Below are 24,852 nucleotides of genomic sequence, written 5' to 3'. Positions count from 1 at the left end.
TGGCTGCTAAAAAAAAGAAAGCTTCATGCTTCATCTGTATTGTTTTAAGTATGCTTTAAAAAATGAACCAGCCATACAAAGAGGTTGTTCATCTGTTTCTTTCCTAAACAACTGCAACGTTAGCTAATGTAATGGGGTTGCCAGTAGTTTAAAGGTCTTTCCCTGTCATTTCTTCTCTTTTGTTCTATTTCAGAGGACATTGGTGATTGGAAATAAATACTTGAAGCAAACAAAAATAGGCAACAAAGAAATCTTGATATAGTAAGGAGCAGGACAAGCAAATAGAAAATAACAAAGATGTATAATAAAAAATATAAAGTGAAATAACATATATTAAGCTAAACAAAAATAAAAAGGTAGATACAGGATATTTCTAGGGAGTTTAGAAGATTACAGAATAACAAATGCTCAAGGCACATGAAAAATATTCAGCATCACTAATAATGAAATAAATGTAAATTAAATTCAAATGGTGAAACTTGGTTTGGCGAAATTTTTAAAAGTTAAGGGGCAACAGTGCCAAGAGTGTGGATTTTAAAAATGAGATCTTTTTTGTACTGTTGATGAGAATCTGGGTTGCTGCAACATTTTTGCAGAGTTTATCAACAGTTAGAAATATATTCCTGGAAAAATACAATGATTCATATTCATATGTTCAGTGTAGCATTGCTTGAAATCTCAAGAGGAGATCTGTGGAGTAATACTTAAAAAATGTAATATAAATAGTAGGTAGTGCTTCCCCTCCCTTTTTAAAATAAGTTGTCTCTGTGTATGATCTTAGAAAATGTCCGTCATCAAGTAATAATAGAATCAAATTGCAGACCTGTAGGTATGCATGTGTTTGTATGTGTATATGTGTTATGTATATATATGGTTGTTAGAACTACAGTGAATATAAAGTACTGAGTACATTTGAAAAAAAAACAGAACAAAGAATCAATAAATATTCACCACCAGCATGAGTGTTGCTTGTGCCACTCCTACCACCTACCACCACCTGGAATTGATCAGGGGCCTGTCAGACACATGCATCCTAGCAGGAGCTGATTTAGGAATTACTTAACAGAAGAAAATTGCAATTTGTGTTTAGGTTATGCCCAGAGACAGAAGGCTCAGAAATATTGTGTGGAAAAGAGCTCAAGGACAGAGAGAGTTCAGCGCATTGAGTCATCCCCGAGAGCGATGTTATTTTAACCCTTTTGAGCCGGCTCTTTTTCATTCTCTTGGGCATTTTCAGTGCTACTGACAGGCGACATATGGCATTCACCTGCTATTTCCAAGCATCATACTGTATGTATAGGGTAGATAATAAAGTCATTCGCTTGATTTGAAACATCAGTCCAAACTTCACCCAGAAAATGATTCAGGAAGCTCCTTGGTACTTGCTCTGAGTTTCTTTCTTTCTTTCTTTCTTTCTTTCTTTCTTTCTTTCTTTCTTTTAAAATTTTTTTAACGTTTATTTATTATTGAGAGACAGAGAGAGAGACAGAGCATGAGCATGGGAGGGGCAGAGAGAGGGGAGACACAGAATCTGAAGCAGGCTCCAGGCTCTGAGCTGTCTGCACAGAGCCCGATGCAGGGCTTGAACTCACAAACTGCGAGATCATGACCTGAGCCCACGTAGGGTGCTTAACCAACTGAGCCACCCAGGCGCCCCAATTGCTTTGAGTTTCTAAGAGCTAGTTTGGTGGAGAGTGAGGGAACTAGGGACCTTTCTGTTGTATTCAGCCAGCAACTAAGCATTCCACTATGAGGCTATGTGTGTCTTTTGAGGAAAGAGTTATTAATTCTGAGGTTCTCTTAGTTCATGCACCCTGGCACCAGGTCTGAGCCTTACCTCTACTGTTCCTCATCTCTTTCCATTTGGTGGTATGCAGATGTGTAGAAGAAGGTACCTTTGGGACCTCCCTCCATGAGTTTTTAAATTTATTTTATTTTATTATTTTATTTTAATTTTAATAGGCTTGAGGTCTTTTATTACTTTTTTTTTCACATTTACCATGCCATGAATTCATAGGGAATGGGTTCCAGCAGCTCAGGCTCCTTTCCATTGGTTCTCACGAAGTGTGCTTCTCTGGGTGGAGTAGGCTGACTCTTCATTTGAACCCAAGTACCTTTCTCATTGGCTTTCCTCTTATCCTCCTGATCATTTTCCTTCACATGCTTCAGGAAGCTATCTTGGCTCTTTGAGTGCTTAATAGGCTCAATACATGCATTAATTCTTTTGGCAAGAATCTTGCCCTTAACTTGTTTATTTACAAAAATGCCAACAGCATGCTGGGTAACATTGTAGACTCTTCTAGTTTTGCCATGATAACATTTGTGGGGCATTCCTTTTTGAAACAGTGCCCGTTCTCTTGATATCTCCAATATTACCTTTCTTATAGATTTGCATGTATGTGGCCAATGCAACAAATCCATATTTTCTAAAAAGGCCTAAAGAACATATAGCAGGCACCTCTTCTCTTTCCTTTGTGTTTGTAATTTTGGAAAATTACTGGAAGATGGGGGTGCTGGCCAAAAAGCCCTCCATGAGTTTTAATCTTTCCCCCGTGGTAACAGTCAACACCAGAGAAGCTCCTTTCTCCAGGACCAGAGCCTGGGAGACTGTTGCTTTCTCATCCACAAATCTAAATCATTGACTGACTTGTGGGGCTCTTCCTTCACTATTGCTCTTAATCCTGGGAGAGACATTTATTTTCTTCCTTCAAAGTAGATCAAATATCTCATTTTCATTATCCTTCTATAGCTATCATGCCATAACATGAAGATTTAAGATAAATTGAACATGCTAATTGGGAATGTGACTCTCAGATAGCTCTTAATTTCCCCACCAGTAAAATGATAAGGCACAATTGACAAAGGGAAGAGTGGGTTTCTGCAATTTGTGTTGTCAGGTTTCCAAGTAAGAGTGGAGGCTGATTTTAAAGTCAAGAATTAAAACATATGAAAACATTTAAATATATGAGTTTGAATTTGACATTTTACTGTTCGTTCATGGTGGGCACATGTTGTAGCTAATTTTGTTTTAACCCAGGGTGAATGGAATTTGGTTTTTCAGTTTGCTGTATTGTGCTTCAAGCTATTTTGAGTTTTTGTCTATAAGCATTTCTTTTGAGCATGCCCCGGACCCACCTGACATTGCACTGATATCCCGACATAATCATCGGGGGTGGGACAGACTGTAGGAGGGGTAGAGGAAAAAAAAAAGGGGGGGTGTTTTTGAATCTCTCATTTTTTCTTGATTTTGGTTTCTTATTGTCTGCTTTTTAAAAATTTCTTACCAATAAGCTTACTATAATCTAGTTATTGTTTTGTTTTAAAGATGGGGCAAGAGCAAAATGAATGAGAGCCAATATTTTCTTTTTGTGAGGGCCTCCCACACCCCATCCACTTCAACTTGGAACAGGGTGACTTGGAGACCGAGGGCTCTGAGCCTGAAGCTTTCACAGCATTGACACAGGATTGAAGGACTTGGGGGAAGGAGAAAATTGGACCCTGAGAATCTGTCCAGCTTTTGTTCAAACAGTCAATGAGAAAGATACTGGCCTTTTATGTTCTCAGCAGTCTCTTTTGAACAAACAGAGGCTGTCAGACTTCTGATTTTTTTTTTACCTTGTTGATTTTCTTTTCTGAAAAAATGGTACAGTACAAATAAGAGAAAATTCTCAAAGACAAGTCAGATACTGGAGTCAGTACTGCCATCAAGGCACTGATACCAAGGCTCTGGGTGAGTGTGTTCAATGTCACAGGAAGAAGGAAAAATAGAAGTACTGTGATTTGACCTTCCTGAATAAACACACAACACAATTTGAAGACCTAGTTGGACTATTTTTAGCAAAATAAGTTTTACACGGTAATAATGCATTCATAGTTAATGTTGAATAGAAATGTGACCTTTTTGCTGTCAGTTATTTTGCTTACAAGCTATATTGCAGCACTTTGCAAAGTATCTATTTATAAATTGATACATCTGACATTGAGTTGCCCTTTTATTTACTTATTTACTTTGGTTCAGGCACTAAATAAGAAAAACAAATCAGTTTTTGTTTCTTTACGAACTTAGGGTATGATAAGGTTGATAAACTTTAGTTCAAGCTAATTTTACCAATGATACTGCACTTTTAAGATCTATGGTTATTCTAGTGGAAAATTGGTTGTAATAAGGTAAATATTTATAGGCACCCAGACTTTTTAGAACTACTCATTTTTATGTTTGCCTTTCCGACTAGTCACATATTCTATACATACTATTTTACAATTATTTATTCTTTGTTTTCCATATATGTGTAGAGAACACTGGGCTAAAAACTTCAGTGAATGTATGACCACAGTCCAAATAGATTTATGGGCTAAGAGCTCTCTGAAGAAGCTGTTCTGTCTTTAAAATGGAGAGGGTAATATTCTGAAGATACAGATTAATGCATGAAAATATTTTAACCTAAAGTATAATAATGTAACATTTTTAAGGCAGTTAAAAGACTGGAGAAATATGTATTTGTATTTCATTCAAAAGGACATCCTATGTGAACATCAAGGTTTTGTGTGTGTGTGTGTGTGTGTGTGTGTGTGTGTGTCTATGTGTATAAATGTATATATGCACATGTATATAAAACAATGTATATATCTGCATATAATTTATGATTGTAGATCGCCATGTACACTTAAGAAAAATCATATGTGTCAAATATGTCTATGTGATTCTAACTTAATTTGAGTTTACTTATGTAGGTGAGTGTGTATTTATATATTCACTTACTCTTAAGAATATGTTTTTCTGGGGCGCCTGGGTGGTGCAGTCGGTTAAGCATCCGACTCCAGCCAGGTCACGATCTCGCGGTCCGTGAGTTCGAGCCCCGCGTCAGGCTCTGGGCTGATGGCTCAGAGCCCGGGGCCTGTTTCCGATTCTGTGTCTCCCTCTCTCTGCCCCTCCCCCGTTCATGCTCTGTCTCTCTCTGTCCCAAAAATAAATAAAAAACGTTGAAAAAAAAACTTAAAAAAAAAAAAAGAATATGTTTTTCTGGAACTTTCCCTGTATGTTGGTACTTACAGATGTTGTGGCCTAAGCATATTGGTGATAGATTTTATTAAGGTGTGGTATTGAGAGGTATGGTAGAAATAGTACTGGATATAGAGTCAGAAAACTAGTTCTGAGTCATGGCTAGGTCAAATACTCTGAGACCTTTAAGAACTTAAATCACTCTTCTGCAATCTATTGGTAATCTAATAGGTAAATCTATTACCTAGTATACAGAACTATTGGAAAGTTTAAATGTGATTATTCTAATGAAGGTGCTTTATAAGACCAAAAGTGTCATAATGCCACTTATTATCTCTATACCATTGTTTCTATGGCAAGTTTTAGGAATGGTGAGTGAGGATATGTGACATGGTAGTACGTAGAGTAGGGTAAAGGGGGCAATACTTTAAGGAGTGAGGATTTATGTACGTCCTCTTCTGGAGGGCAGAGTCTCTACTAAATTATTCATAATTCTCATTCATGGGAGACTTTTTTCCCCCCTTGACTTGCTTATTCATTTCACAATTCATAATAGTATGAACGCTTGGATATTTATTTCATTATATGTTATAATCCAATGTAATTTATTTTCTTGCTCCATTTGTTCCAGTTCCGGCATTGGGGAACTCTTTCAGTTAGCCTTTACCTATTATTGTGTGGTTTCTTTTCTCTTCCTTCCCTCCCTCCTTCTCTTTCCTTCCTTCCTTCTTTCCTTCCTTCCTTCCTTCCTTCCTTCCTTCCTTCTTTCCTTCCTTCCTTCCATATTTCTTTTGCATTTTTTACTTTTTGGCACTACAAGATGTTTCAGATTCTTCTTGTATATTTCCTGTGCCGGACCTAGAATCTACTATTTCCCCAAAAAGCTGTAGTTCCCTCTATCAGAGAATGGTGTTAGAAACCAAGATCTGGATGCTAGGTGTCCTTGTTAAATCGAGGTGAAGCTGCATCTAGGCCCTCTTGGCTGGCCACAAAGCATATATGTGTGCATCTCTGCCAATTTATAAATATTTCTCTATATAACCCAGTGTATCTATATTAAGTTAAACATGGTATTTTCAACTTTAATCCATTATCACATAGATTATTCTAGTCCCCTCCTCTTCCTTATCTGTTAGCTCCAACTCCAATAATAAGAAGCCTGGCTTTCACCATTTCACTATGAGTTTACTCAGTTGTTCAGTTCGGGTGTACATGTGTAGCAGTATGAAAATTGTTAACCCATTTCTGTTAATTTTTTTGCCACTGGATAAAGATGTTCAGATTTCTTCCTACGTTTAATCTTTTACATTCTTATCCAGTCACTTGTTTAGCTCTCTTCTCTCTTTGCTCTACGACTATCTTTGGCTTCACCTTAAAAATCCTCTAAATACCCTTCCTCCCCATTTACATATAATTTCTCCAATTAAGTTTTAATTGTTAATGTTTATTTATTTACCTTTAATGAGAGGGAGGGAAAGAGAGAGGAGAGAGAGAGAGAGGAAGACAGAGAATCCCAAGCAAGCTCTGTGCTGTCAGTATAGAGCCTGACCCAGGGCTCAATCTCACAAACCATAGGATCGTTACTTGAACCAGGATCAAGAGTCAGTCACTTAACAGACTAAGCCACTAGGCACCTCTCCAGTTAATAAGTTTTAGTTTTGTAAGATTATGTCAAGCTGTTCAGCTGTCTTTTTTTAACAGGTCTCAATTACAAGGAACTATTCATTTAGTTAGTATTGCTCCAGAATAAATCATTAAGAAAATAAAATATTAATCATTTACTAATTTTGAACCATCGGGTGCTCTTAAGATAAATTTTGATATTAAAGCAATATTATAATTAATATGCATACAGAAATATACTTAAATTGTTTTTATTTCTTTGATTATATACTTTGAGTACAAACTGCTTCTGTTTGCCAACAATAGAAAAAAATTAGGGGGTGTATTTGGCATTGAGAAGAATTATAACCTCTATTAACTGGATCAGAGACTGTATGAAGGTATGAAATATGATGTTGTTTGTAATGCCTTTTTTTGCCTGTGGAAATGGGAACATAAGATGGTTTTTGGAACACCTGAAGAAATATGTCATTGCATAGCTTTAGGGAAAACAGGAACAATACAGAATATTTATTATATAAATAGTCTTTGTGCAAGATCCCACAGAATCTGTGTTCTAGGTATAACAGAGGTGTCGTCCCATTAAAAAGGAAAGCTACAACAGTAGCAAAAGAATTGAAAATTTGTCGGGAAATATATGCTTACATGAGACAAGAGTATAGTCATTCCATATATGTATTCATTTATTGACTCCTGCTAGTCATTTTCACACATGTGAATTTCCATGCTCCTGTTTTTAGGCACATATATGTAAATAATTGGTTCTCAAAATATTCAACATCTAGCAGTATCCCTACAATGCACAGCACAGCCCTCCACAGAAAGGAACTACCCAGTTCAAAATGTCTATAATGCTGAGGTTGAAAAACTCTGGTCTAAAAAATGGGTATGCAGTACTGTTCATACTGTCGAAAACGCTGAGCATATGTAGATACACATTTAATTGGTGCAATGGCTTCTGACACCAATTATGCAGAGTTAGGCTTAACTTTAAAGGTTAAGGACATTGTTCTTACTTTAGACACTAGTCACGAGTTCCAGAGTCCCCAGGCCGGTTGTACCTCTAACCAGCAGGCTACAAATTTGGGGGTCCTTCCTTACCCCCTCAGGGTTTGATAATTCACTAGAACAACTCACAAAACTCATGAAAACATTATGCTTCTGCTTTACAGTTTTATTATAGCCAAATAGTACAAATCAGAACCAATCAAAAGAAGACTCACAAAGGGTGAGATCTGAGGGGTCCCAGACACGAAGCTTCCATGTTCTCTCCCTTTGTTATGATATGTCAACATGTGAAACTACATAGAGGACTGCCAACCAAGAATGCTTACCTGACCTTGATGTCCAGAGCTTTCATTGGGGTTTCATTACGCAGGTATGACTGATTGAACCATTGGCTATGTGACTGAACTCAACCTTTCCCTCCCTCTGCTTCCTGGACATCAGGCTCATATCACATGGCTTAAAACCACTATTACTCTGATCACACATTGATCTTGCTGGCATGGCCGACCTGCAAACTGAATCACTTCTTATACATAAACATAAACTATCTAGGGGTCCTCAGTGATTCACTTCATTAGCATATATTATCAGGTTCCACCATGAATAACAAAGACAGTCCTATCTGAGAAATACCAAGGATTTAGAGACCCTCTCCCTGAAACCAGGGACAAAGACCAGCCAAATTCTTTGTTACATAGGAATTGGTTTAGAAAATAGATGATTATATGGGGCGCCTGGGTGGCGCAGTCGGTTAAGTGTCCGACTTCAGCCAGGTCATGATCTCGCGGTCCGTGAGTTCGAGCCCCACGTCAGGCTCTGGGCTGATGATGGCTCAGAGCCTGGAGCCTGTTTCCGATTCTGTGTCTCCCTCTCTCTCTGCCCCTCCCCCGTTCATGCTCTGTCTCTCTCTGTCCCAAAAATAAATAAACGTTGAAAAAATATTAAAAAAAGAAAATAGATGATTATAATCTTGATATTTATCAAATACATTTTCCAATACTGAATTTGACAAATACAGACAGGAAGCAGCCAATTGATATGTATAAAAAATGTAAATAAATAGGAAAAAATTGTATTTTCATTTAGGGAAGAGGATGAATTGAGAGTAGACCTAAAAATATATTAACTGGGATATTAATCTGTAAGTTTTTATCTCTAGGAAGACAAAATTGAAATAGTTTAAATGTAATTCAGGGAATTTATATTTATTTGAAGAATTTTTTCTGACAATAGGTATATATTACTGAAATTACTATTTGAGGTAAGTGATTTTGAAATCTACAAAAACTATATTTATGTATATTAGAGGACATAGAAATGCAATAAAAAGGACATTTACAAGACCTAAGGAATAGAAGATTTAGAACAAAATAAGATGTTGGTCAATTCTCTTTATCAAACGTCAGGATATATAATACTCAGGTATTAACTGCTGAGGTACACAGATTATGAAACATTATAATTGCTAAAGTACGTAAAGGAAAAACAGTATGCCTAAACTGAGAGAGCTTATTTGTGTTAACTTAGAATAGATGTGATATTTGTGAAAATAATTTCAATAGAAGGTAGAATATGAGGTTTAGTTTCAGAGAGATGCATGCAAAAAGTGTATGAGACCAGAAAGGAGGAAGAAAGTAAGTTGCAAATACAGAAGCCTATATAACATACTGCTGTTGAAGGCTCATTAAAACAACCAAGGCAGAGTAGCAGCTTCCTAAGAAGAAAGCCATTAAGGCAAGGGACAGCACTGTGACATTTGGGAAGCAATATATCTTAAAGCGCTGGATCCAGTTCACCAAAATTTGAGGAAGAAACAATGGCTTTCTTTTGTAGCTATGGTTATAAAATCCGGGTGGGTGGGGGAAAGGACAGTGTTAAAGTTGAAAGAGTAAGACCAAGAAATGTGTCCTAGTGCACAGTGCACAAGAATAGGGACAGAAAAATGATCTAGCTTTTAAAGGAAGAACAAAAGAAATACAATGATTGATGAAAGAATAATGAAAAATTGAATAATGTATTATCATTTTTAAAAATTCTTATTTGTTTTACAGAAGAAAAATAGTAATGAATGTTTCTAAATATTTTTAATAAAATGTGTACTGTTCCTTTCAAAGTTCATTAAATGATGCCTTCAGTGTGATCCACTTTGACAGCTTCAAAAGAAAAGTAAATGTCTTCTCAAAGATCTTTCCTGCCTTCTGATTCTAGAACTTTGACCACTGTGAGTTTTCTTTATAGCCGTCAAATATTTTCTGGCCTACAAACAGAGAGGTGTAAGAGTTCTTTGGGAAGATGCACTATTCTCCACAAAAGATGTGCTTGGATGACATGATTCATGACATTTCTTTGACACATTGCACACCATTTTGAGTTTTAGTATGATTCATTTGTATGATGCAAAGGGAAGCAATCATCATTTGTTATTTATGGTTTGCTCTGTAATTACAATTGAAGTTACTTTTACATTGCATTTCTCATTTCTTAAAGTATCCCTAGAACGTGATAGTTAATAGATAAAAAGGTATAAGGCAAATAGCTGTAAAAGTCTTAATTTGCATTTGCTAATTTATTAGCATCCTTTGTAATGCCATTGTTCTTGCATTGGTTCATGTAAGCCAAACACAGCCTGTAATCAACAGGACACCACCCTGAACTCTGCATAAATCTTTACACAGATGCCTCCTACCAGTATCATCTCCTAGGTCTGAGAACATACTTCTCTCTAAATGTATGAAAAAATATCACCATCAAGACTTTACAAAACTGCTCTCTGCTTTCATTTGTTTTTAAGGAAAGCCATACTTTATGAATTTAAATTAGTTGACCTATATCAGAAGAATATCTAGGGGCACCTGGGTGGCTCAGTCAGTTGAGCATCTGACTTCAGCTCAGGTCATGATCTTGCAATTCGTGAGTTTGAACCCCACATCGGGCTCATGGCTGTCAAGGCAGAGCCCACTTTGGATCCTTTGTCTGTCTGTCTCTCTCTTTGCCCCTCCCCTGCTTGCATACCTGAGCTCTCTTTCTCTCTTAAAAATAAATAATCTTAAAAAAAAGAATATCTAAAGCAATTTGAACACCCGATAAGCAGAGAAATATGACTATGGAGAGGCGCTGTGGCCATCCATTAACACATATTAAGATGGTTAGCTTTTTGATAAAAGGTAAGTAAGTTTTATCAAGAGTATAAAGTAATGACTGTAGTGGATGGCCCATGCCTTCCTGTGAGTAGTGTTAATAAGGGAATTGGAAAGTTGGGGAAGAGTAATGTGAGAATCTAATATTCCCATTCCCTGATTTGACTCTTGACTCATCCTATCAAAAACTCTATTGGAATGTTAAAGGTATAGGCAGGGAAACTTGGAAATCATATAGTCCAAGCCTCGCTTTCCAGGTGGGTGTCTCTCAAAGATAATTATTTGAGAAGTGTGTCTTGAATCAACAAATGAATGAGGTAACAGAGACAGTCTAAGTAGATATAGTAGAATTTTATGGCTAGTTTCTAAGCAAATTAGAATCTATGTGTTCTGACACTTATATAGTGTTTTTCCCATTACATCATTCTTTCTTGATTTCATACTAAATCTCCTAGTAAATAGTTGTTGATGTGCATATGTATTGAATTATTAACTGAAAATATAGTTTTATAACACTTTGTTTTGGAATGGAGTAATTCACGTGGTCTGTAACCTACATTTCCCTTCTTAGCAAATGGATAATATCTATCCCAACTTTTATTAAACATACAAATATGCTTGTGTACCCAAAGGACATGGGCAAAGATATCAACAAAGACTTCTGTAAATAGTGGGATTTAGGAAGATTTTGTATGATTATGAATCTGTTCATTTAAAAATATTTATTTAAAGTTATTTTTAGGGCATTTATAATGAATATAATGGTAGTATTAGTATAATTAATAATTACAACAATATATGAATATACAACATGATAGTATAATAATATATTATTATTATATTATATATTATATATAAATATATATAAATTATATGTATATAAATTATATATAATATTATATAATAATCACAATATATATTATATATTATATATTATATATTATATATTATATATTATATTATATTATATTATAATAATCACAATATATAATATAAATAAGTATCGCTATTATTATATATTAATATAATTAATAATATAATACAACCTAAAATAATTATTAAAATTATTTTTAAATATTTATGACTAGAAAATATAGGAGACATACATGATCATATTGGCAGTGTTTATTATCAAAATGTGAGACTGTGAAAAATGTTGCAGTCTTTTATCTGCATTTAGTGTTGTCTATAATGCATAATCATTACTCTTAATTTGTAAACCATATTAGTTATTGATTTTCAAAAATGTAACGATATACACAAATAATTAAAAATTCAAATTCTATTAAAAGATGCATGGTAAAAATATAAATATTTTTTGACCCCTGTCCTTCAACACTCCAGGTCCTATCCCTAAAGAGAACTGTTGCTTCTTATTTTATATAGGTAATCTGCGTGTGTGTGTGTGTGTGTGTGTGTGTGCATGTGCGTGCACTCAGGTGCCTCTATAGCTATGACTATGTGTATAATTGATATCATTTGTAGATATATAAAATATTTCTGAATATAAGTATATGGCATAAATATCCATTCCTTCTTTCTCCTTTGTTTTATACAAATAGTAGTACCTTAGTTTACTTATTCTTTAGTGTGTGTATGTATGCATATTTTATATGTATATATCTAAATACATGTCTATTATATATATTTGTATATATTAATTTAATATTTTCTCCTGGGGATAATTTCACCACAGTCTTTGCATATATTCCTCATTCTCTGTAAACACTACATAGCAATTTGTTGTCTGGATGTGTCATAATGAGTGCATTTGAGTGCTCCTGATGAAACTAAGTCGTTTGCAATATTTTATTATTGCAACTAATAAGCCAATAAACATACTTGTTTTAATTTGCTTCGGCAGAATAGTCAACAGAAAATTGTAGATAATCACAATTTTTTTCTGTTTGCATTCTTATAATTTTCTTCAGCAAACATATACTCATTTCAAAATTTTAGTTACATTAAGAAGGAAAAACACTGCTAAAAACCTTATATTTAGGTGTATTAACAATATTTTACATTTGTTTTGGTCTTAGAGGTTCTAGAGTCTTCCCCACACATTTTTTACATTTAAATGGGAAACTAATGAAAATACATATTTTTCTCATGGAAGGTTTTAAAGTATTGGCTTAATAGTTGTAACAGGATCAGGTAATAAAATGCTGCTATCCTCCTCTTGTAGGAGGATAAAATCCTACAAATAGTACTAACATTTGTTTGTTCCCCTTTGTATTAGCATATTTTATGTATGTGTACTTTAGTGTTTTTATCATGTATTTTACTCTTACGGTGTAAATATACATTTTCAACCATTATCTATTAAGATACCTCTTTTTAATTGGGGCCCAGCCACTGTAAAAAGAAAACCTTTTTATTTTTGTTGCATTAATTAAAAAAAAAAACCAAAATTTATTTCCCTTACTCTTTAGGATTACTTTTTTTTAGAATGATTTGTAAAAGCTTCTAGGAAATCAGATCATATTGTGACAGACAAAGCAGAAGATGTCTGAGTTTGCTCAAAACTATGAAAAATGAGAACCTTCTCTTAGCACATTTCAATTTCAATATGCTTCTATTCTAGTGGTTTTACTAAAGCTTTTTTGGAGCATTCAGTTTGGAATCCAAGCCCACCCACCTTATACCTACCCCTTTTTAATCACTTCATATTCCTCGACTGCTCCTCAGAACTCAAAAATGGACTTACCCAAATCTGATCCTTGACATTTAGAACCAAGGTTGATGCAGATTATGAGTTCAGTTAGTGTTTAATCATTGATACTATTCTGTTGTGCTCAGTAGAGAATTTTTCTTCCAAACCTTACTGTGTACCACACCTAAAAATAACAATATAAGCACATAAATTATCAATTAAGAAAATCTAAACCACATAGCTAATTAATAGGATCCTCAAGTTGGCAGAGGAGACTATTCTTTGATCTAATTGTGGAGCAGTTCACAGATGCTAATGCAGGTAATCACACATTTAAAATTTCTTATTTTTTCCCCCTGAGAGAGACAATCACATTGAATTCACCCTCCCAATGTTGAAGGTAAAGGTAAATGATTTCCACAATTGAAGAAGTAAGAACAATCACTTTAGAAATTTCCTCTCAGCAGTTCTTTACTGCAAGGCTTAATTCCTGTAGAAAACTTTATAATTGTCAGTCTCTCCAATCTGCTTTCAAACATTCCTAATTTTACTTGGTTTTCAATACAAGGTGGTGATTTATTTAAGGTCTTATATAGTCCTAGTTTTTTCATATGTGTGAATTTTGTTCACAAAGGGAATTTCACTAAATTTGGTCAAAATATATGTACATCAAAACCAAAGTCGTCCATACCTAGATTTGCTCTGCTTCTTCTGTAGGAAGAAGCTTGAGATGAAGGTCAGTTTAGCAGGTACTGTGAAGAAAAAACAAAATAGCCCCAAACAAAACAAACAAAACATAGTCTTTCACAAACTTGATGCATTGTCATTCAAATTTGTCATTCTAATGGCTAGATTTATAAGCACTGCAATTTTATTTGACAGATAATTTTTGAAACTACAATGCATGCACAAAAAATTTGATTGTTATTCTTTAGCAGAAATAATTTTGTTACCACCTTTAACAGAATCTCATTACAGAATGCCTTTGGGGAAAGGGTGGGTCAGATAGGAATAAAATGAAGCAAACAGAAACACTTTCTTAAAGTAATACAAGGAATAAATCTAAAAGTTTATCATTATATTATAACACTATTTGGGGATATCAAAAACATTTATGACATGCACATTTAATTCATTTTTGATAAGATATTGAACAAGCGGTTTTATCCCAGTGACTAAATTACATACATCAAATCGTCATACTACTTTTAGAGATCAAGCAGAGCTAGAGACACAAAAGACTTTATATTACTAAGATTATAAGTATTTATTTAAAGAACTTCACACAGTCACCTAAAAGCAAAAGAACTGTTGTGATGATGAATAATCCACAATACTTTATTGAATTTAAAAACATTAGATTTATATGCTATGCTGAGTGCTATTCTACAATGTAAAATAATGTAACAAAGTAATATAAAAGTTAACCTTTCTGAGAAGCTATAGTGGTGTTTATTTATAATAAATTACACATTACATAATTACAGGGTTGTCTGGTGTTACCAGCTTACACATAATTAATTGAATAATAGTTGTTTCGCAAAGTAGATAACCAATTTAAAAATGGCTAATAGACCAATAAGAGTAAACACGTAACAGGCAAATCTCGATAAATCAACAGAAAATTTCATCCAACTTGCACAAGACCTAGTATTCAATTCATGCTGGGAAAGGTATAGAAAAGTACAATACAGATTACAACACATTCCAAACTGTGTGTCACAGGTAAATATTTATGTTTAAGAACGAGGGAAATCCAGGGTGAAAACATGTTTTGGAAAAGTTGAAAAATTAATTTTTAAATGTTAGTTGGTATGCAAGATGCAAAGGATGAATACAGAAATATGAGAATCTTCTTCCAGTTAATGTTGTAAAATATCTTGAACACATCAAATGTAGTACATATGCACAAGCAAATAGCAATCATAAAACATTATGTTACCAATTAAGTAAAATATATCAAGAGAAGTATATTTGACATGTAACCAGTAAATTATGTAAAAATAGATGGCTGAATGGAAATTTAAATATCAGCTATTAAATTAAAAATTAATGTGCTATAATTCTGCAAATATATAAAGTAAACCTTAATCACCAGAGAGTTACTGAGTAGTTGCCTTTTTATTGCAGTCCTTCTCTAGCAGGAACAGTATTGGCTGAGGAAACACTAGCTACAGTAAATAGTAAATCTCACCATTTCTATCACTTAGCCCAGTGGAGATCCCTTTCTCACACAGGTAAGGACAAATGAGGGTATTTATCAGCTTTCTGGTATTCGTCTGGGTATTCGTCAGCATCAGCTTTCTTCTTATGATTTGACTGTCGTCTAGTGTGTCGGGGTCCTCTGAATGCAGAGAGTACATAGGGAGGATAAGGTGGGAAGCCACACGTGCCCGCAGTTCTTAATTGCCTCAGCCCTAAAACAATACAAATCACTTTCTCCCATATTCCACTGGTGAGGGTTTAGAATTGTAACCCGAGCTTGGGTAGCTGCTTCCTAGCAAGGACTCTAGTATGCAAGGGGAAGCACCAGTTTTACTGGGCAGTTAGTCATTTCTCCACCAGAATGCAATAGAGCCAAGTTTATATTCCGTGTAGAGATAATTAGGATAAAATTGCAAATCTTAAGAAAAATTTTGAAGTAAAGGTTTCTTAATTCATTACACACACACACACACACACACACACACACATACACACACCCTAGTAAGTGCCTCTTCAGGGAGGGTTAATTGCAACAGGCCTGGAAATAGCCAGAACTGTTCCTTTGAAATAAGAAATGCTCCTGCATTACACTCATACCTAGGCATGAAATAAAATGTACCGATAATAATGTTGGTTTGCAACCCAGAAGTTTCAAGGTCATTTGTACCAGTTTATCAACATTGTTTATTGATAACAGTGAGATGAGACACCTAGAGAAAGCCTGACAGAGACTCCCATTTGGGGCATCCTGTTTCTGCATTATTCCCAATTGGAGAGGAAGAACTGTGTCCATGTCACCTCTATACAGGGGGACAATGGTGCTATCACCAGGCATTTCCAGACCTCTCCTGAGACAGGCTGGCATGCATATCCTGACTTTGATGCTTTGCTGTATTGTTTCCTTTTCTGGTAATAAACTGCAGATTTGTAAGCATTGTCTTTTTGTTCCTTGTGAGTCTTCTTCAGTGATCTGAGCCTGTTCAACTGTCACATTAGTGAAGTGCCATACAATTATAGTCACTATAAAAAGCATAATGAGTGATGAAAAGAAATAAAAAAAAAACCCTGCTATTTTATTGGACACAATGACTCATTGTGCAATTTTCAGTTTTGGTAAAACTACATGAAGGAAATAAAATAGGGCAACAGAATTGGGAGTTACTGGAAATGGAAAGAAGCTAACTATGATGCTTAGTGAAAGCTTTTAGGAAGACGAGTCATTAGAGCAAATTACAAAGGAATGAAAATTGTTGAAACAGTGATGTCAAGGTCTGGGAGAAAAGCGTTCCCTGTGTGGGAAACAGCAGGAACAAAGACTAATTGATTACACCTATACTTAGCATTCTGAAAATTGAAAACTGAAACTTATACCCAAGTTGATCAAGGACTCTGAATGGGTGCTAAAAAGAGTCAGAGTGGTTGAAGAAGAGGAAGCAAGAGCAGGAGAGGTGAGGGCCCAGGTCAGAAGACTCCAGTAACCTGAGTATCTGCATCTTGGGCCTTGCAGTCCAACGTGAGGATTTTTCATGTTATTTTAATTGTTATAGGAAGTGTTGGGTGGTTTTAATCCTTGAATAGTAGACTTTAGATTTTGTGATGAGATCAGACTTAAAAACTTAAGTTGCTGCCATTCTATAAAGTCTTGCTAATACACAGTTATTTAAGCTAATTTGGTATTCACTTTGGAAAGAGAAGTCTAAAGAGATTACTGTAGGTAACTGTATCTGGCTTCTTGATCAACACAAGTAAAAGTTTCCATTTCCAATTTTTGCAGTGCTGAGTAGAGGTGCAAAGTCAATGATTTGACTTTGTTCTTACAACTGTTGTTACTATGAAGATGTATATAAGGCTTACCTAGTACAACAGGAGCCACTGATCTCCAAGTTTTTCAAGAATTACATGTACTTTTTAAAAGGAATTGGTTTACTTTTCACTTTCTAAGTGATGGGATCTGGGAGTCTCAGCAGAAATAAATGTTTCAAGGTTGGTATCAAAGAGTATTTGACCTTATTTAAAGTACTGTTTTTATGGATATTGTAATGACTCTTTGAGAAAGTGGCTTTGCAAATAAAAATGTGTTATAAGATGCATTAAGAAGTTCAAAGAAAGTTGTTTCAATTTTTCTTCCTCCAAATATATATATTTATATACATCACTGATTCTTTTGTTTTAAATTTCTTTAATGGTCATATTTATTTTTTGAGACAGAGAGAGACAGAGCATGAGTGGGGGAGGGGCAGAGAGAGAGGTAGACACAGAATCCGAAGCAGGCTCCAGGCTCTGAGCTGTCAGCACAGAGCCCAACGCGGGGCTCGAACTTGTCAACTGCGAGATCGTGACCTGAGCTGAAGTCGGACGCTCAACCGACTGAGCCACCCAGGCTCCCTTATATATCACTGATTTCTAAGGAGAACATTTTCCCCCTATACTTTGGCATCTCTGAAGTAGGTATGCATCTTTCAGTCATTGTTATGATATGGCTTAAGTAAAGATTTTTTTTTATTCATACTACATAAATAATGGCTTTTCTTACATTCAATGATGTCTTACATTTGAAGAAATTTATCATGTTTTCAGTGGTAAATGGGATGCTTTAAAAAACTCTTGAAGAAATAGTGATTTACAGTTTGATTACACACTAGACCAGTGAGCAGTTCTCTATTCTTTAAGAAGAAAATATTTTTTATAATCAACAGGTTTTTGTTGTGTTTTGTTTCTTTTTGGTATCTTGGATATGGAAAAAAAAACCTGTAGAAATCATGTGGTTGAACACCCTCACTTTCTAACGCAGAAAGTTTGTTTTATATAATAAGATGACTGATTGCAATTTTTTTCATTCATTTCGGTTATGTTTTGCTTAGTGTCTAAACAGGAAAATGGTGGGGGGGAAATTGTGTGTGATTAGCTTGGTACCATTTTTACATTTGCAGTCCCCAAACTTACATCTATCAGGGAGGTGAATTAGGTCTACACAAGTTAGATGACCTGTCTCAAATTATACAAGAGGACTGTGGGAGGAGCCATATTTCTTGCTGAGGTCATAGCTCTTCTTCTTGAAGACATTTGGCAGCCCTTTTGCAGAAGCATTTTGCAATGCTAGTGGGCAGTTATTAGTGAAAACAGGCCTGTATTTTAAAGGCCGCAGAATATCTCTATGTTCCATAAAATTTTAACATCCACTGAGATTTTAATAGGTTATCTGAAAAGTCAATTTCTGTGATCAAATATATTTTTCAAATGCTGAGTTTTGAAAATTTTATTTGTTGCTATTACTTTCTGTTTAGGAAGTTTCTTTTTATAAATAGGCATGTGGAAACTTATTATTTAATTTTAAAATACTTGACTATGGAATACTTTTGTCCAAGAATATGTATTTACAACTTATGAGGTATTGATATTATGCTAAATTATTTATGGAATGCTGATTATGATTATTTCCTCCAAATTCTATCAAATCCACTAAAGTGGATTAAAGTGGAATGAGAGGTTATATTAATCTGTTCAGTTGAAATTAATTTGCTCTTTATGTATGTTTTTATGGCCCATTATTTAAACAACTACAAACTTATATTTTGAATAGCATATAGTGGTTCCAGGAGGATAAGGGTATCTTTTTCTCATTGCTGAATCATCTACTGGTTTATTGTGCCAAATAGTTTTCTACGATAGACACTCAAAGCATAGATGTTAAAATCCAGAATGTAATTTCAGTGCGTTGTTCAATGTGAATAAACCTTCATATCTTTCTTTTGTAGAATGGTTATAATTTCAGTTATTAACATTGTTAAAAAGAGTCTTCAAAAGGTGCATTTTGAATATACCTATACTTATCTCTGTCTATTATTTGTTCACTTATTTTTCCATTCTTCTACATCCAAAAAAATGTGAAAGGAGGGTATCTTCATTACTTGTTGAATTTATCAAACCTATTATGAACTGCAGTTTTGCTCTGGTATAGCTTAACTCATGGACTTTATACCTTGTTCTAGTAAGATTTTAGTGAGATATATTGAGATATTAGGTTATCTATATGAACACTCTTCTTTGAGTACTCTCTGATCATCCTCCAATAGGATTAGATTCCCTGAAACTATATTTCTGGAACATGACTCTATCTCCCCTATGTAGAATGGATAGAGTCTGACACATAAACTAGAGAGTTGGTTGTTATGGACTGAACCCCCAAAATTCGTATGTTAAAATACCATCTCACTGTCATGATAGGAAGCAGTAGGGCCTTGGAGAGGTGATTAAGTCATGGGAGTGGAGCCCTCATGAGTGGGATTAGTGGACTTATAAAACAGACCCAAGAGTGCTCTTATCCCTTTTGCCATAGCAAAGACAAAACAGAAGAAACTCACCTGTCTATGAATCAGGACATGGGCCCTCACCAGATGCAGAATCTGTTGTTGGCAAGTGGGTGTTAGACATCATAGTCTCCAGAACTGTGAGAAATAAATGAATGTTCTTTAAGCTACCCAGTCTTTGCTGATTTGTTGTTGTTGTTGTTGTTGTTGTTGTTGTTTCAGTCTGAACTAAGACAGCTATCCTAATAGGTTTTGATTTCTGGGGAAGATGGAAGGTCAGAGGTCAGGCTGGCTGGAGGGGTGAGAAAGTACTAGAGGAACAAATGCAGGGGCCACGTAGTAGCCTCTGTAGAACAAATAGTTGTGATATCCCATGACCAGCCACATAATAAACACTGATGACTGTAAATATTTTTTTTAATTTTTTTTAGTGTTTATTTTTGAGAGAGACAGAGACAGAATGCAAGTGGGTTAGGGACAGAGAGAGGGTGAGATAGAGAATCTGAAGCAGGCTCCAGGCTCCAAGCTGTCAGCATAGAGCCCAACGCAGGGCTCAAACTCACAAGCTGTGAGATCATAACCTGAGCCGAAGTTGGACACTCAACCGACTGAGCCACCCAGGCACCCCTGTAAATATTTTTAAATGTTTATTTATTTATTTTGAGAGAGAGAGAGAGAGCTGGGGAGGGGCAGAGAGAGGGAAAGAGAGAATCCCTAGAAGGCTCCAAGCTGTTAGTGCAGAGCCTGACATGGGGCTTGATCTCACAAACTGAGATCATGATCTGAGCCAAAATCAAGAATTGGACACTTAACTGACTAAGCCACCCAGGAGACCCTGAAGGTTGTAAATTTTAATCTGTATTTGCAACCTAGTTTGGGGGTTTTAGAGAGCATGCATAAAGTTTAGGTGCCTACTCACTGATTTTGTAATTTTAGATTATCAAAATATACATTTCTAAAATGTAAATTTTAGTTCAAGACAGGGCTTGTTTGGAAACCAGGTAAAAATTAATAAAATATTGTTGGCACTATTTATGGTTTTATTATGAAATAAAGTTGTTACTAAGCCTAGTTATGTTCTCCCAAACTGACATTATCAAATGAAGTTCACCATAGCTAGAAACTTTATAAGAAGTCCAAAACTGTACAATTAGTGTTTTTTTAAATATTAATGTTATTAATAAAGTAAGGATACTTCATGTTAACCAAATGGTTATAAATGACAATGGAAGTGCAACTGACATTAACTTCTGACTTTGCTAATAACTTTCTTCCCAAAATGTTTCCATCTTATGGATTTGGTTTGTTTTTAACCTTTGGCAGCATGGGTGTTTGAGAGTAAAGTCGTGACATTTTTTTGAGGCTTATAAACGTTCAGGAAGTTCAGTCTTTAAGCAAGACAGTTATTTTTTTTCAAATACATTTGGCTCTTTTTCTGATTCAGAGTACCTCTTTGGTGTGTTTAGTGTAACAAAAGTCTTTCTTTCTACATCACATGACTTGATGTCCAGTATGGAAAGTATGCTTATGCTTCACTTCAGAAACAAAAACAGACCTTACATGAAAGTGATGAATTCGATTAAAAAAATGAAGAAATCAAAATATGTGTTTACCCTGCATTCCTTTTTTTCTCTTTTTATTCCTATTTTTGTGCTTTTTGTGAAACATTTTAATTAGGCATCTCTGAAGTACAGTAACTTATATGATATAATCTCTCAATATGAAAAGGTCATGCCTAAATAGGCAAGTGGGTGAACCTGATTTGAATCTCATCCTAAAAATGTCAAGAGATGTTTCTAGAGGACTTATAATTTTTCTCCATATATTTTCTTTGTGAAAGATTTATTATTATTACATAGAACTTTTACAGCATAAAGTGGTAGCATCATGACAAAACACTCAAAAACAAATGAACCAAATCTATTCATTTGTCAACTTTAAAATCAGATGTAGTAGGAAAAGACTCTCCGACTTCAGATGATAATTACTTGATGGTGTTTAAATTGTTGCTCATTTTCCACTGAGGGATAGGGTGAAAGACCAGTTTAGCATTGTAATCTTTCCCAGTGTTACTACCTACAAACTCATGCATTTGGGAGGAATTTTTAATAACCCTCTTCGCTTTATTTTAGCTCATTTCTTTCAGTTCAGTATAGTTTAATGTAAATTAGTTCATTTTTCCAGTAATATGTTAGAAACCATGTAGAAAGGAACAATGAGCAAATTTTAGTACAATGTAGACAAAAGACTTGAGTTTTTATTTCAACTACACATAGAGGGCGTGTATCTCAAACACTGCTTTTCCCTCCAGGAGATCACACATCAGTCCCTCCTAGCTCACATGTTTTTTGTGGCATTTACTTCACATACATCCAGATCCTCACAGTACATTGCATTTTTCAGGCTACCATGCTGGGCTTAAGATGGCAACAAAGCCAGTGAGAACAATAAAACAAAATGAGTTTGGTTCCACATGTGGGGAAAGCATCTCACTATTTTGATTGGCTTTAAACCTGGGCACTTCTAGCAGCTGTCATGAAGCCCATCTGAGAATGAAATCATGTAGAGGAAGTGTATTGGAGAAATAGAGAAACCAGCTTGTGATATGGTTTGAACTCTGGGTTGAGCCCAGACCTGAGGTTTTGAACAAATGAATTACATGATCTGGAATTTTCCCTTTATTTGCTTAAATCACTTTGAGCTGGGTTTCTGTTATTAGCAAAGCAACCTATTTTAAGAGATACACTAGGTGTAAAAACACTGAAATAATTTGAGAGTAAAGGTCAGAATTAAGAAGGATTAATTAGTAACTTTTCCTTGAAGAACAAGAATCCGGAGCTCAACCACTTACCTTTGTTGTAGACAACTTGTAGTTGGGTCTTGTTTTTATTAATCTGCCTTGACAGTCTCTTTGAATTGGTATATTTAGACCACTCACATTAAAGTGATTAATGATATAATGAGAGTAATGTCTACCATATTTGTAACTGTATATCAGGTAAAAGGAATTGAGGTATATAGGTCTTTAGTGTGAATTTTGGTTGTTTAAACAAACAACCTTTTTTGGTTGTTTAAACAAACAACCTTGTTTGTTTAAACAAACAAACTCTTATTTGGATAAGAGTTAGGCCACATTTATTGTTTGTGGGGGCTGTACTGTCAGAGTCTACAATTCCCTCTAGCATCCTTGTTTCTGACTCTTCTCTTTGAATTTTTCGAAAGATTCCTTAAATAGAGTCTGAGGCTTGCAGTTCTTCTAGCCACAATCCCTTGTTATTACACTGGGGCCCTATTGATGCAGTGGTAACGTGTGAGGGAAGGGAAGTATGCTATAGTCCTATGATTAGATATGTCTTTTTTTTTTAATTAATGTTTATTTATTTGGGGAGAGGGAGAAAGGAGAGGCAGAGAGAAAGGGAGATTCTCAAGCAGGCTCCATGCTGTCAGTGCAGACCCCACACAGGGCTCAATCTCAGGAACTGTGAGATCATGACCTGAGCCAAAATCAAGAGTTGGACGCCTAACCGACTAAGCGACCCAGGCACCCCAGGTGTCAGTCTTTAAATGAACCTGAGTTGGGTATTTATCTTCCCTCGGGTTGATTAATCTTTAGTAAACCTCGGCAGGTTAAGCTCTGGTAAACAAGTTTTCTTGAGGGTGGGCCTAATTAAGAAGATTGGAGAGCTCTGAATATATGGTTACTTTTCCTCTCCTTCTGCCTGAAGTACAGAGGGATTTTTCTCTAATTTTTACAGTGAGAGCAACAGGCCAGCTGGAGGTAAAACTCACAAGAATGTGGGGACCCCTACTATTGGATGTCTTCGGAGCTTTTCACTCTGAGCTAGCCTGAGTCCACACCAATTGATCAATTATCAATAAATTTGGCCTACTGACGTTGGCTTCAGCTGCAGGCTGCTGCTTCCGGGTTTTGCTTCTGGTAAGCTGTGATTCTCTGGATCTGCTGGTCTCTCTTCCAGATTTTGGGCAGTAGTTTGCCTCAATTCTCAATTCTCTAAGAGTCTCAGGAGAGTTGTTGAATTTTGCTTATCTGTTTTCTTGTGAGGATATTAGCTATTTGCATGTCAGACCAGAAACTACAATTCTTTAACCACTTATCTTTCCAACAATTAATTTCTCCTATTTTCAGAAACTATAAAGGAGCCTTGGCCACAAAAATCTCCATAGTAGAAGATTATACTCATTGAAAGAAGCTTTGATTCTTATGCATCCTAAAGGTAAGCTTAGATTTAGATTCACTAAATATTATCCTGTGCCAGGAAGCTGGGGAGATGTTTGTGTTTATTTTGTAGTCTAAGTTTTGTGACCCAAATATGAGGCTATATAAAAGGATGGATTCCAGAAACACGTTCAGTGAGTTTGAATCCCAGGTCCAGCACTTAGTGCTGGGTTGGTCCTTGGTGAGTTACTTCAGCCTTTCTGTGTCTCAGTTTCTTTATCTGTGAAAGTAGGGTTAATAGTGTCTGTTCTGAGAATTAAATTACATGATAGCATTATTACAATAATACAACATCTCTTAAATTTTTCTTTCCTTCTGCCAACCAGTAATTCATTTTTTACTAATTCAAAACGCTTCTTTACTAAGGTTTTTGAGAGTTTTGTCCCTGGAAGCAGCTCAATATATTCCTTTTAGTGATTCTGATAATTGAAATAACAACTAAATCAGGGGCACCTGGGTGGCTCAGGTGATTAAGCATCTAACTCTTGATTTTGGCTAAAGTCATGATCTCACTATTTGTGAATTTTAGCCCCATATCAGGCTCCACTCTCACAGCATGGAGCTTGCTTGGGATTTTGTCTCTTTCTCTGCCCCTCTCCACACCCTGCCCCAATCTCTCTCTCTCTCTCTCAAAGAAGAAATAATTTTAAAAATACATTATTAAATAACAAGCACTCTCTACC

The 24,852-nt window shown here is 35.4% G+C and overlaps 1 pseudogene; it reads right to left on the bottom strand.

The window, feature by feature from the left end:
• Positions 1–1,995: 1,995 nt before the first annotated feature.
• Positions 1,996–8,131, bottom strand: LOC122479508 (annotated as a pseudogene).
• Positions 8,132–24,852: the final 16,721 nt, after the last annotated feature.

This window comes from Prionailurus bengalensis, chromosome C1 (genome assembly GCF_016509475.1).
Source record: "Prionailurus bengalensis isolate Pbe53 chromosome C1, Fcat_Pben_1.1_paternal_pri, whole genome shotgun sequence".
NCBI lineage: Eukaryota > Metazoa > Chordata > Mammalia > Carnivora > Felidae > Prionailurus > Prionailurus bengalensis.
This window is presented reverse-complemented; position numbering and strand designations above follow the sequence as displayed.